The following is a 14484-nucleotide window of genomic DNA, read 5'->3' on the forward strand; positions in this document are numbered from 1 at the left end:
TGATGGTCACCATATGGGAGGGTGTTGGGGTATAGGTGAAAAAGGCAGAGGAATTAAGAAGTACAAATGCCAGTTTTAAAAATAGTCCTGTGATGCCTGACTTATGGTGGTGCAGTGGCTAGAGCCTCGACCTGGAATGCTGAGGTCACCAGTTCAAAGCCCTATGCTTACCCGGTCAAGGCACATTCGACAAGCAATTAAAGTGAAGTAACTCTGAGTTGATACTTCTAGTTCCCCCAAACCCTCTCTCTTCTCTCTCTGTAAAATCAATAAATAAAATCTTAAAAAAATAGTCATGGGTATGTAAATACATATAGGGTATGAAATACAGTCAATAATATTATAATAACTATTTATGGTGTCACATATGTACTAATCTTATCAGGGTGATCACTTTGTAAGATTTATAAATGTCTAATCACTAAGTTGTACACCTGAAACTAATATAATGTTGTATGTCAAATGTAATTGAAAAATAAATTAAAAAAAATTAGTAAGCCAATCACAACATATCTCTAATTCTTTTTTTTTTTTTTTTTTTTTCTTTTTCATTTTTCTGAAGCTGGAAACAGGGAGTGACAGTCAGACAGACTCCCGCATGCGCCGACCGGGATCCACCCGGCACGCCCACCAGGGGCGGTGCTCTGCCCCCCAGGGGGCGATGCTCTGCCCATCCTGGGCGTCGCCATATTGCGACCAGAGCCACTCTAGCGCCTGAGGCAGAGGCCACAGAGCCATGCCCAGCGCCCGGGCCATCTTTGCTCCAATGGAGCCTTGGCTGCGGGAGGGGAAGAGAGAGACAGAGAGGAAAGCGCGGCGGAGGGGTGGAGAAGCAAATGGGCGCTTCTCCTATGTGCCCTGGCCGGGAATCGAACCCGGGTCCTCCGCACGCTAGGCCGACGCTCTACCGCTGAGCCAACCGGCCAGGGCCATATCTCTAATTCTTTAAGGTATCTTTTGGTAAGAAATTTTCTTACAAGAATACTAGAATTATTTAATATTGAGAAACTTATAAATATGATTTATATGAATACGCTAAAAGATACGAAACATTTTCATCTCAAAAGTTGCTAAAAGAGCATGTGTTAATGTTTGATATTTCTTATATTACCTAAGAAGCTTGGAAACACCAGAATTTCTTTTAAACAGATAGACCTCATAAAAGCCTAATATCATGTGTGCTTAAGAAATGTTAATGCCATAGTTCTAAAAATCAATATAAGAAAATTTTATATCAGTATTATTTGAAAGTATACATATATTAGGCAACTGACATTTAGAGAGATTTGACCACTGAAAAAGAATAAAGAAAAAAATGGTTCCAGATATTTACTGAATTGCAATGTAATTGTATCAACTGAAAATATTTATCTCTTTTTTCAGTATGTGTCCCAAATATTGCATGTAATGTATGAATACTAAAAAATATTCATTGTTTATCTGAAGTTCAAATATCTTTCTTTTTCTTTGTCAGAAACGAAGAGAGAGAGAGAGTCAGAGAGAGGGACAGATAGGGATAGACAGGAAGGGAGAGATGAGAAGCATCAATTCTTCGTTGTGGCACCATAGTTGTTCATTGATTGCTTTCTTATTTGTGCCTTGACTGGGAAGGGGGCTACAGCAGATTGAGTAACCTCTTGTTCAAGCCAGTGACCTTGAGCTCAAGCCAGCATTGATGCTATCATGTCTATGATCCCACACTCAAGCAAGCAACCCCGTACTCATGCTGGCGAGCCTGCACTCAAGCTGAATGAGCCTGTGCTCAAGTTGGCTACTTCGGGTTTCGAACCTGGGTCCTCCATGTCCCAGTCCTATGCTCTATCCACTGCATCACTGCTGGATCAGATTGAAGTTCAAATTGCATTGGGTATTCTGTATTTTTGTTTGCTAATCTGGCAAACCTAATTACATGATACCATAAAAGGCAAGTTTTCATGAAAAATGTGTTTTTCTAAAATAAAGCACTGTGGACAAAAAAAGGGACCACATATTAAACTCGAAAAATTCAGTAGAGGCTTGCATGGTGGGCTTTACAAAATCAGAGACTGAAAGTAAACACATAGATGGTCTAAACATAAAATTTCCAAACTAAAAACAGGTCATTGAGGGTAGTCACATCTTAGGCCTGTAGTTTCCTTGAAAAATATCAACATTTGCCTTAAGTGAGCATTTCTATTGTCCATTTGACATCTAATATAACACATTTTTGAAATGGCCTGACCTGTGGTGGCGCAGTGGATAAAGCGTCGACCTGGAAATGCTGAGGTCACCGGTTCGAAACCCTGGGCTTGCCTGGTCAAGGCACATATGGGAGTTGATGCTTCCAGCTCCTCCCCCCTTCTCTCTCTCTCTGTCTCTCCTCTCTCTCTCTCTCTTTCTCTCCTATCTAAAATGAATAAATAAAAAATTTTAAAAAACCACAAAAAACCTTGGAAAGAAATGTCAGCACACTCTCTTTTTCTAGACCACTCAAGGGCCCACCAGTGACATCAGAGCACAAGACCACAGAACCCTTAATTCTTATCTTATTTCCTGCATACCATCGCCATGCAGTATCCTGTACTCGCCTCTGTAAAAGAAGAATGTGTCTCTCCATTTTGCCTTTTATCCAGTCCCAGAGATTTCCACCCTCTTTGCTTTCTCTTGCTTCCTTAATCTACCGCCAATGAGTGTCATGTAAATCTTCTTATGTCTCCTCCTTTTATTCTAATTTATAAAATAAGCTGAAAAAGTATCATTCTCTGGAGCATTTTCTCAATCCGTTGAGATTTTGCTTCCTAGCAATTGTCGTCAGTTTGGCTCAAATAAACTAAAAAATTCTCTACAGGTTTGGATGTTCATTATGTTGAAAGCAGTAAACAGATTAACATTGTTTTACATATTAAAAATTGCCTTGCTACATGGCTAAGTAGAAGTCCCCTGAATTTTATGTTTGCTTTCAAATTAATCTATTGACATCCCATGCATGATATACCTCTGGAAATTCCACTGTACAGCTGTGGAAGAATGAGGGTGAAAAAACAATAAAATACTTTTCAAAATAGTTTTGACAATACAGAACTCTTGAAAGGCTTATCTAGAAATATAACTAGTAGACTAACTTTATAGTAAAGTAGTAAAATAGAGCATTATTGGACACAACTCTACTCTTTCCTCTGAATAAATTTCAGTACAGACATGTAAACTCGAGATGATAATATTTAGTTTGTAATAAGAATGACATCTTCAAACCACATCAAAGCACAACCCAATTAGCTCCACACAACACACACAAAGGGAGATCACAGCAGGCACCAGACTCTGCTAGGGTAAATTCCACTCATAGGGTCAACCCCCACACAGCAGCTCGTACACTGTGGCTGGGGTCAGTCCTCATGGTCAGCCAGCCTGAGGGTCAACTCCACCAACGGACAGGACAACGTCAATAAAGACTACACTTAAACAGCAGGGATCACATAACCCACACAAGGGACATTACTAGAGTACCTAGCTAACGTGTAATCAGAAAGACTGTGTCACTGAGACACCTACTACAGACTGAAAGTAAAGGGATGACCCCCTCTGCGGTATGTGGTATTTAGCGGGAATACAGCTGGGAGAGGAGTGCGGGCTGGAGGACATAGAAATGGCAACTGGCTGCAGCAGCCAGGGTGGAGCTCTGGCAACAAAGGCTGAAGTGAAGCATCCCGGGTAACCCTGGCAACGCAGAAGTGATGGCCAAGGGGTAACCCTGGCAATGCAGAAGTGATGGCCAAGGGGTAACCCTGGCAACGCAGAAGTGATGGCCAAGGGGTAACCCTGGCAACCGTGGCCATTAAGGGTATGAGCTTTCCAGTGGCTGTGGTGGCTGCGACAGCAGCCCAGAGTATCCTGTTGGCTTCTGCACCAGGAAAAGGTGGCGGCTCTTCCTGAGATTGTCAGGATTAGTGGGGAGATGGAATATCTGTGAGGAGGAGACAGTTGGAGGTTCGCTCTCCACCCAGGGACACGAGCTGCCAGACTGGGACAGTTTACTGCTGAGACCTCCAAGTGCACACTGTCCTATGGGATGACCACCCTGACCGGGATAGTCACATCCAACAATGACTTGGACAGTCCTTTTGGGCATCTCGTCTGCTTTGACCATGTGTCACCACCTATTCTTCAGTGTCAGAGTGGCCATTTTGTTGGAAGCCTGTCATCCAAAGCTAAAGTGTTGTCCAACCTGCTGGGCCCACTGGGATCCATTCGCCACTTGGCGATGGAGAAAGTGGCCCACTCAGTACTTAACCCTGTGAACATGCTTCTTCTGGCTGTCAGATAACTCTGCCACACACGGAAAAAGCAGACCATCAAAAGCTTTGTGACTTTCAGCCCAGTGATTCCTGTAAGTGGCAAGGGTCTTTGAATGATGTCATCCCTGCCCTGAATGGTCAGCATAAGTCCATCGGAACCCTGCAGGGAGAGAAAGTAGTCTTTCTTGCTATAGGCTTCGCTTGTCCTGGTGTTGTGGACTGGGTCATGATGCAGTCTTGTTATGGCTTTCATTTCACCATAGTCTTGAAGAAACAGAAAAATTATGATGGTCACCAGCAGTTCTTTGCAGCTGTACAGCTGATAGAAACACACAGTAAGCTAAAAATTTTACTTACAGACTTGAGCTAAATGGTCATACATTGTGATTGACTTGGGAAGCTAATCCCCGATATTTCATGAGGAGACTGAAACAGTGATTATGAACAGTGACTGTCTAGTCTTTGACACCAGCATCGCACAGTTTATTGCAGAAAGTAGCAATTTAGGCATCAATGTATATTTTTCTATGTGTTGAAATGGCAATCTGCCTGACCTGTGGTGGCTCAGTGGATGAGGCGTCGACTTAGAATGTTGAGATTGCTGGTTCAAAACCCTGGGCTTGCCTGGTCAAAGCATGTATGGGAGTTGATTCTTCTTGCTCCTCTTCCCTTTTCTCTTTCTCTCCTCTCTTCCCTCTCTCTAAAAATGAGTAAATAAAATCTAAAAAAAAAAAGAAATGGCAATAAAACATTTTCTGTTCACTATGTAAAAACATTGTATTCAATTTCATAGAGCATAGGCACTTTTCTGCCTGCCAACCTGATACTTTTGGTAGGTGGAAGGTAGTCATATGAATGCAAATAAAATAAAAGGCTGTTAAATGGAAACAGTTGTATGTGGTAACACTAATATGTTTAAAAGATGAGTCAACAGTTAACCACTGGAAAAAATATATCTATATACACACCATAGAAGGGCATCTTTTGCATTAAGAAAGGAAGCATTGTAAAATAATTCTAATTTTGTGTTTGTTGTAGATTGAGTGCAATGTTGAAAAATACTAGATTTTTGTTTTGTTTTATTGTTGCTTTCGTGATCACGTGTGTTTGTTTTCCTTTAACTGACAAGTCACTTTGGTCTTAAACCACTGCTCCCCCCTTTTAAAATTAAACTCATTGGGGTGGTGTTGGTTAAAAAAATTATATAAGGTTCAAGTGTAAAATTCTATGATATATCATCTGTATATTGCATTGTGTGCCCACCACACAAAGTTAAAATTTTTTCCATCACCATATATTTGACCCTCTTTACCTGTTAGTAGCTTCCCAGTCACCATTTCCTCTGGTAACCACCATATTACTGTCTGTGTCTATGAGTTTTTTCATTGTTTTTCTTGTTGTCCACTTGTTGCTTTCAGTTTTATATTCCACATAGAGTGAAATCAATTGGTTCTTAAAATTTTATGCCTCATCCATTTTGCTCAGCATGATATTCTTAAGATCTTTCCATGTTGTTGCAAATGGCAGTATTTCCTCTCTTCTTATAGCTGAGTAGTATTCCATTGTATACTACTTCCTCTCTCTGTCTTCCACATCTTCCTCTCTCTGTCTCCTTTTCCTTTTTTTTTGTCTTGAAATGCCATTTTGTTAATTGATTAAATTTAAAAAATAAACATTTAAATGAACAAGAAGTACAAAAGCTTCTGAATATACAAACTTCAGGAGGAGGGAGAGGCTGTTTCTGGCTGTTTTGTGGCTTTCACTGAAAGCCAGTGAGGCAGAAAGGGCCCATTACCACCCCACTCTGGGATCTGGATCAAACCACAACCTGTTGCTCAGCCCCACATCTTGACTCATACTGTGTGTTTCTTCTGCCTTTGTCCCTAGGCTGGCCTGCGAGAGACTCCTAGTCAGATGGCCAGAGGTGGCTTTCTCAGGTACAGAGTCACTGACTTCTTGGAGTATCCTATCAAGTCACCTTTCTGGAGCTCGGTTGAGAGAACATTTTGTGACCAGTTGTCCTTACACAGCTCCCACTAAGTCATGGCACCTGTAGCAGCAGTAGCAACAGCAGCAGTGGTCGTGGCTTTGGCTACATTCTCACACTATGAACACGATGATGGGGCTGCCCATGGAATTGTCCCACTAAGAGGCAGAACCCAGAAAAGGAAACCAGTCTGAGCTTTGCTGGCAGCCCAGAGTGTTGGAGAGGCTGTCAGCCTCTCATGATTCTTAGCCTTAGGCATCCCATACTGAGACTGGTAAACTCACATTTTAACATTTTTGCATTATTGCATATTGTCCTGGTCACCTCGTTCTCTCTGGGATGTCAGCCTTGTCTGCAGTGGTTCCTGGGTAAAATGCAATGTTGCTAATGCAAATCATTCCCTCTACAGGCAAACCCAGTAGGGGTATATGGTCAGCTGGTTAGCTGAGCCCTCAGATAAGTCATCAAGAGGCCATCAGATATGTGGTCTTGCTGAGATCAGAGACCACATGGCTCTATCTTGTCTTGACAAAGATCAGCTGCTGACCTGTCCAGGTGGTTTGGTTGGTGACAAAGAAAGGCTCAACACTGGTATGGCTCTAACAGACGTTCATGGCTTGAGCCAAATTGAACTAAAAAAACATGCAGCTTCTATGATGATAGGATGAACAGCAGTGGTGGTCTTCCTGGGGGAGAATGTGGTCTGCCCTGTACTGATTCTCAGCTCTGCTGCCTGTGGTGGGGTTCTGCAGATACTGCAAGCTCAGGTAAAGGTGCAGTATTCTTTCCAGCTAGGCCAAGGTCCTTTGCACCTGCCAAGTACCGTAAGTTCTCCTGTGGCATTGCTAATGCTGTCCAGCAGAGGCTATAGTGAGCCTGCGGCACTGTGAGGAAGGAGGCATGTGAAGATATAACCTGTTGGCATTGTAGTGGGTATGCTTCTCGTTCATGCCCTGGCACTAGCCCTGGGCTGAGCAAGATGGAAGATACAGTTCCAGGATGGAAACTCCAGTATGCACCTGGAGTTGCTTGCACATGGTGTCTCCTCCATGCGTGCATTGGCTTCCCATTCACCCACACAAAACTTTTGGGGGCAAAGTCCAGCAGAGTGACTGAGCTCAGCAGGGAGTGAGACCGTGGTGGAAAAAGTGGCCCATACTCAGGCAGATTAGGAATTGATTTTTCCAGGACATCTGTAGTAGTTAGATTATGTCCACCAGGGTGTCCAGCTCTGTGACGGTGGTCAAGGTGTCTGGGATGTCCTTGCTGTCTTAGTAGCAGTAGCCATAGAGCTGCAGCACGTTAGGATGCCACAGCCACTTTGGCAGTAACATCTCTTTGAGCAGCTTGTGGGCTGCCAGCCAGTAGCAGACCCTCTGTGCCCCAAAGTCACTCATGCAGCGGTGTAAATCGTGGCCTTTTAAGTCCAACACCTTGAGTGCCACCGAGGTTCCGCCAGGCAGGAAGCCCTTTCAGGATCTTGGCATAGCCAGAGCCCACATACGTGTGTGCAGGACACATTGTGGTACGCCACACAGCCAAGGCGCTGGCATGGGCCAGGCAGGTAGCGAGGGCCAACTCAAAGAGTCATAAAGAAGGGGCCTGCCTGCAGGTACCCTGGGACAATGCAGGCTCGGCCCTCCCTTAGCCAGGTCCGTCAAGCTCCTCTGCTCAAGCTGGCCAGCCAGTCTCTCACAGGAATAGAGCTGCACCTTCTGCTGTGGTGCTCAGAACTGCCAAGCAAGATCCCTGTGACCCCCGCAATGGCCCAGAGGCCCAAGGCTGGTGAGGGACCCAGGGACTGATCAGCGGGGAGGCACAGAGCCGGGTGCTAAAAACACTTTCAGAACTTGTACCACATCTTTTTTTAATGTTTATTTTATTGATTTTAGAGAGAGGAAAAGAGTGAGAGAAAGACAGGAACATCAATCTGTTCTGCATGTACTCTGACTGGGGATCGAAACAGCAACCTCTGTGCTTCTGGACAATGCTCTAACCAACGAAGCTATCTGACCAGGGCACCACGTCTTTATCTAATCTTCTAGCAAAGGAGTCTTTGGTTATTTCTATGTCTTGGCCACTGTGAATAGTACTGCAGTGAATATTGGGATGCATATATCTTTGAAAATAATTGTTTTCAAATTTTTGGTTAGCTATGCAGAAAAAGGATTGCTGGGTCATATGACAACTCTATTTTCAATTTTTAAAGGAGCTTCCATATTATTTTCCATAGTGGCTGTACCACTTTACATTCCCACCAGCTGTGATTGAGAGTTCCATTTTCTCTACAGCCTCTCTACCACTTATATTGGTGATAAAGGTCATTCCAGCAAGTGTGAGATGACATCTCATTGCAGTTTTGATCTGCATTTCCTTAATAGGTAGTGAAGTCGAGCATCTTTTCTTATATCTGTTAGCCATTTGTATGTCTTCTTGGGAGCAGTGTCTCCTTGGGCCTTCTGCCCATTTTGAAATTGGATTGTTTGTTTCTTTGGTGTTGAGTTGTATAAGTTCTTTATATATTTTGGATATTAACCTCTTGTTGGAGCTGTTGTTTGCCAATATTTTCTTCCATTCTGTTAGTTGCCTTTTGTTGTTGTTGTTGTGGTTGTTCTTTTTTTTGCTGTGCAGAAGCTTTTTGGTTTGATATAGTCATTCATTTATTATTGCCTTTCCTTCCCTTGCCTTTGGGTCAAATTATCAATAAAAATCCTCTAATACTAAGGTCTATAAGTTTAGTATCTAGTTTTCGTCTATCTAATTTATTATTTCCGGCCTGACCAGGCGGTGGCGCAGTGGATAGAGTGTTGGACTGGGATGTGGAGGACCCAGGTTTGAGACCCCAAGGTCGCCTGCTTGAGCGCGGGCTCATCTGGTTTGAGCAAGGCTCACCAGATTGAGTCCAAGGTCGCTGGCTCGAGCAAGGGGTCACTAGGTCTGCTGTAGCTCCTCAGTCAAGGCACATATGAGAAAGCAATCAATGAACAACTAAGGAACTGCAACAAAGAATTGATATTTCTCATCTCTCTCCCTTTCTGTCTGTCTGTCCCTATCTGTCCCTCTCTCTGACTCTCTGTCTCTGCCACAAAAAATTAATTAAATAAAGAAATAATTTATTATTTCCAGTCTTATATTCAGTTCTTTGATCCATTTTGAGTTAATTTTTGTATATAGGAAAAAACAGTAGTCTAGTTTTAGTCTTTTACATGTGGCTTTCCAATTTTCCCAGCACTATCTATTGAAGAAGTTGTCTTTCTCCATTGAATGTTTCTGGCTCCATTGTCAAACATTATTTGTCCATATACATGTGATTTTATTCCCAGGCTCTCAATTCAGTTTATATTGGTTTGTGTGTCTGATTTTCTGTCAATACCATGCTCTTTTGATTACTGTAGGCTTGTAGTATAATTTGAAAATAGAGAGTGTGATACTTCTGGTTTGCTCTTTTTTCTTAAGATTGATTTGGCTTTTTGGAGTCTTTTGTGGATAAATACCAGTCTGATGATATTTTTTTGTTCTATTTCTTTAAAAAATGTCATTGGGATTTTGTTTGGGTTTGCATTAAATTTGTATATTGTTTGAGTAATATTAGTATTTTACCAATGTTGATTCTTCCGATCTATGAACATGAAATATCTTTCCATTTCATCATGTCTTTTAAAATCTCTTTTAATAATGCTTTGTGATTTTCAGTAATAGGTCTTTCACATCCTTTAAGTTTATTCTTAGGTATTTTAATACTTTAAAAAATATTTATAAAATTAAATTTAATGGGATGACATTGATCAATTAGAGTACATAGGTTTTAGGTAAACATTTCTATAGCATTTGAACTGTTGATTGTACTGTGTGCCTATCACCCAAAGTAAAATATTTTATTTTTTTGAAGAAATTGCAAAAGAAATAGTTTCTTCCATTTCTTTTTCTGAAATATATTTATTAGTATATAGGAATACAGTGAATTTTTCTACATTGATTTTGTATTCTTCAACTTTACTATACTTATTGTTTCTAATATTTTTTTGATGGAGTATTTAGGGTTTTCTATATAAAGAATAATGTCATCTGCAGAAAGTGACAGTCTTACTTCTTCATTTCTAATTTGGATGCCTTTTATTTATTTCTCTTTCCTGATTGCTCTAGCTAGGACTTCTAACCCTGTGTTGAACAAGAGTGGTGAGAGTGGACATCTTTATCTTATTTCTGATTTTAGAGGAAAAGCTTTCCGTTTTTCATCATTAAGTAAGATATTATTAGCTGAGAGCTTGTCATATATGGCCTTTATTATGTTGAGGTACTTCCTTCTATACTCATTTTATTGAGTATTTTAATAATAAATGGGTATTGGATCTTATCAAATGCTTTTTCTGCATCTATTGATATGATCATGATTATTTACCCTTCATTTTGTCAATGTGGTATATTACCTTGATTGATTTGCTTATTTTAAATTATCTTTGTGCCCCTGAAATGAACCCCACTTGGCTGTGATGTATTGTTGTATTTGATTTGCTAGTATTTTAGTTAAGATAGAACACATATTAAACTAGAAAACAAGTTCATTAAATTAAAAAAATACAAATCATATAAAATATTGCCCCCAAACATAATGGAATAAAATTAGAAATCTCTAACTAAAGGAAAACTAAACAATTAAAAAATATGAGGAAGTTAAACAACAAATCAAAGAGAAATCACAAGGGACATTAGAAAATTCTTTGAACCTGAATACACAAAATATCACAATTTATGGAATACATTGAAATCAGTGCTCTGAGTGATATTTACAGCTATAAAAATGATATTAAAAAAGAAACATCTCAAATTAAAAATAACTTTACACTAAATCTAAATAGAAAAGTAAAGCAAACTAAACCCAAAGCTAACAAAAGGAAGGAAACAATAAAGGCTAAAGCAGAAACAAATGAAATAGAGACTAGAAAAAAATTCAATGAGGTTAAAAATTATTTCTCTGAAAAGATCAACAAAATTGACAAACTTTATTTAGATTGGGCAAGTTAAAAATAGAGAAGACTCAAATTACTAAAATTGGCCTGACCAGGCAGTGGTGCAGTGGATAGAAGATCAGTCTGGGATGCTGAGAACTTAACGTTCAAAAACCCAAGGTTGCCAGCTTGAGCATGGGCTCATCTGGCTTGAGCCCAGACTCACCAGCTTGAGTGTGGGCTTGCCGGCTTGAGCCCAACAGGTCGCTGGCATGAAGCCCAAGGTAGCTGGCTTGAGCAAACGGGTCGCTGGCTTGAGAACGGGTCACTGGCTTAGCTGAAGCCCCTCATCTTCAGTCAAGGCACTTATGAGAAAGCAATCAATGAACAACTAAGGTACCACAATGAAGAATTGTTGCTTCTTATCTCTCTTTCCCTTCATGTCTGTTTGTCCCTCTCTGTCCTTCTCTCTCTCACCTTTTTTTAGTTAAAAAGATTACTAAAATCAGAAACTACTGACCTTATAAAAATAAAAAGGATTGTAGAAGAATACTATAATAATTATATACCAAGAAATTAGATAACTTAGATAAAATAGGCAAATATTTAGACATACACAAACTACCAAAATTGTCTCAAGAAGAAATAGTCAATGTGAATATACCTATAATGTGGGAGACTGTGAGTTGACAGAAGTCCTCGCAGTTTAAGAATTAAGCCAAAAAGATAAGCTTTTCCTCACAAATCTCTGATTGTTTGATAAAGTTGCTAAAGGCTATGCCTTTCTCCACACAACCATGTTAGCTGTGTTTCCATTCGTCCCATACCCCATGTTCCTTGAAGAGACTGGAAGCAGTTTTCTTTTTACCCTTTGTTTTGTGAAGTTAAGATGTTATGCACAGTAAGGGTTTTCTGCACTTGGGAGAATTCTTGGTTTTCCTCAGAAGTGTGACTTTGTATTGAGCTTTCTTTGATTTGCAAATGACTTTGTTTTACACTACAAAAATAAAACTTTTGGGAGTGCAGGCACTTTTGGTAGGCCATCAGCTACCATAAGACCTCCCGATATCATCCCTTTTTTCTGTGTTTATTTTCTAATCCTTCACCATTCCCACCCGAGAACTGCAAAATCATTTGCCATGCTGGTTTGTGACAATATAACAAGTAAAATAATTAAAACAAAACAAAACAAAAACCCCCACAAACCCCTACAAAGTAAAACCTAGTTTCGGATAGCATCACTGCTGAATTCTATAAAACATTTAAAGTGGAATTAATAACACTTCTTCATCAACTTCTTCAAAAATTAGAATATAAGGAAACACTTCACAACTCATTTTATTGCCCCAACATTCAAGCCATCACAAGGAAACAAAACTACAGACTAGTATCTTTTATAGATATTGATGCAATTATCCTCTATAAAATACTACAAACCAACCCTAACAATATATAAAAAGAATTATATGCTATGACAAAATTAGATTTATCTGAAGGATGAATGTTCGTTCAGCATCCAAAAAAATAAATAAAATAATGTAATACAGCATATCAATAGAATAAAAAATTAAAATCACATGATCATCTCCCTAAATATAGAAAAAGCTTTTAACAAAAATCTAAAACTCTTTCATGACAATCATCTCAAGAAACAAGAAATAGGGGAAAACTTCTTCAATGTGATAAAGGGCATCTATAAAATCCTACAGTTAACATCATATCTCATAATGAAAGACTGAATTCTTCCTCCCATAAAATCAAGATCAAGACACTCTCATCATTTCTATTCAACATTAAACTGAAGGTTCTAGGCAGGGTTATTAGGCAAGAAGTAAAATTAAAAGCATGAAATTTGAAAGGAAGAAGCAAAGCTACCTGTTTGTAGATGGCATGATCATATATAGAAAATACTAAAACAATAACAAATAACTATTAGGTCTAATAAACAAATTCAGCAATATTGCAGGAGATAAGATTAATCTACATTATATAAACTAAATAATTTACAGTGACAAGAAAATAATTCTGACTACAAAAATATCTAAAAGAATAAAATGTTTAGGAATAAATTTCACAAAAGGATTATAAAACTTATGCTCTAAAAATAAAAATCAGTGTTGAAATTAAAGAAGATCTAAATAATTAAGAAAATATACCCTGTTTATGGATCAGAAGACTAAATAGACATGGTTAAAATGGTAATTCTCCACTAACTGACCTACAGATTCAATAAGATTTATATCAGAAGCCCAGTTGAATTCTCTTTAGAAATTGACAAGTTGATTCTAAGATTTGTACGGAATTACAAGAGACTCATTGTGTTGTAATGCAATGCTTTCTAGATATTCCAGACTGTGCTAACACTGCCAGTTAAATTTTGTCAGATCCATTCCTTAAGTATTAGATGCTTCTGTTCCAAGATCAAAAGGTCCAGGAATAATTTTCAATCATTTTTACTAATCCCTATCACCTTCAGTAAATTGGCAAAAAAGTAAATTTGAGACAAACGAAAGGGGCATTGTGGTAAACTATTGAAGCACTCCAAAAATAACCCAAAGTAACAGGGCACACTGTCTATAAGGGAACATGTACAGATAACATGATTGAAATCCAGAAACAACTCATTATCGTGTCTTAGGGGAACTCCTATGCAGAGATTCTACTGAACCTGGTTAAATGGGTCTAGGTAGTGTGGACGACAGCAAAATGAACATTTTCATTAAAGTAGGCCAAGCTCATCTTTCTTCAACATCACAGAGCTGCCCAAGAATAAGGGAGTAAGTTGCTTAGGGAGAGGTAGTCATGTATTAATTCTGTAGAAATGACTAAACAGGAAGCAAAGCCATGAAGGGGTAGAGGAAGCAGAGGGAAATGTGGTTCTCAGTACATGCCCATGTACTCAGGCTCTCTCTCTCTCTCTCATTCATCAGGTTCTCTTATAACAATACTAGAATTTACCCAAGAGTTCAAAAAGGACACATTCAACCGTTGTAAAGCCAGTAGCCACGGCCACCATCACAGCTGCCTGGCCCGTGCAGGTTTGTATTTGATTTGGACAGATGGTAATGAAACAATGGAGCCAAGAACTGGTGGGCCATTACTTTTAATCCTAGCTCGCACCCGGCGGGCAAGAAATACACACAGTGTATTTCCCTTTCCATTCAGGGCTCCCAAAGTGACTGACTTATCCAAGTTTCCTAGAATCAAAGGTTTCTACCTCACCAGCCTTATTCACCTCTGCTCCCCATCTCCTTCTACCTGCACAAACTCCGCACAA

The 14484-nt window shown here is 39.7% G+C and overlaps 1 protein-coding gene and 2 pseudogenes across 1 annotated transcript in view; 1 reads left to right on the plus strand and 2 right to left on the minus strand.

Annotated features, from left to right (window-relative positions):
• TCEAL9 (transcription elongation factor A like 9) overlaps positions 1-14484 on the minus strand; it is a 303391-nt gene that overhangs the window by 190330 nt on the left and 98577 nt on the right. The window lies entirely within an intron of this gene.
• LOC136386384 (E3 ubiquitin-protein ligase SIAH1-like) lies at positions 3823-4810 on the plus strand (annotated as a pseudogene).
• Positions 6726-14223, minus strand: LOC136386385 (extracellular tyrosine-protein kinase PKDCC pseudogene; annotated as a pseudogene).

Source organism: Saccopteryx leptura, chromosome X (genome assembly GCF_036850995.1).
Source record: "Saccopteryx leptura isolate mSacLep1 chromosome X, mSacLep1_pri_phased_curated, whole genome shotgun sequence".
Classification (NCBI taxonomy): domain Eukaryota; kingdom Metazoa; phylum Chordata; class Mammalia; order Chiroptera; family Emballonuridae; genus Saccopteryx; species Saccopteryx leptura.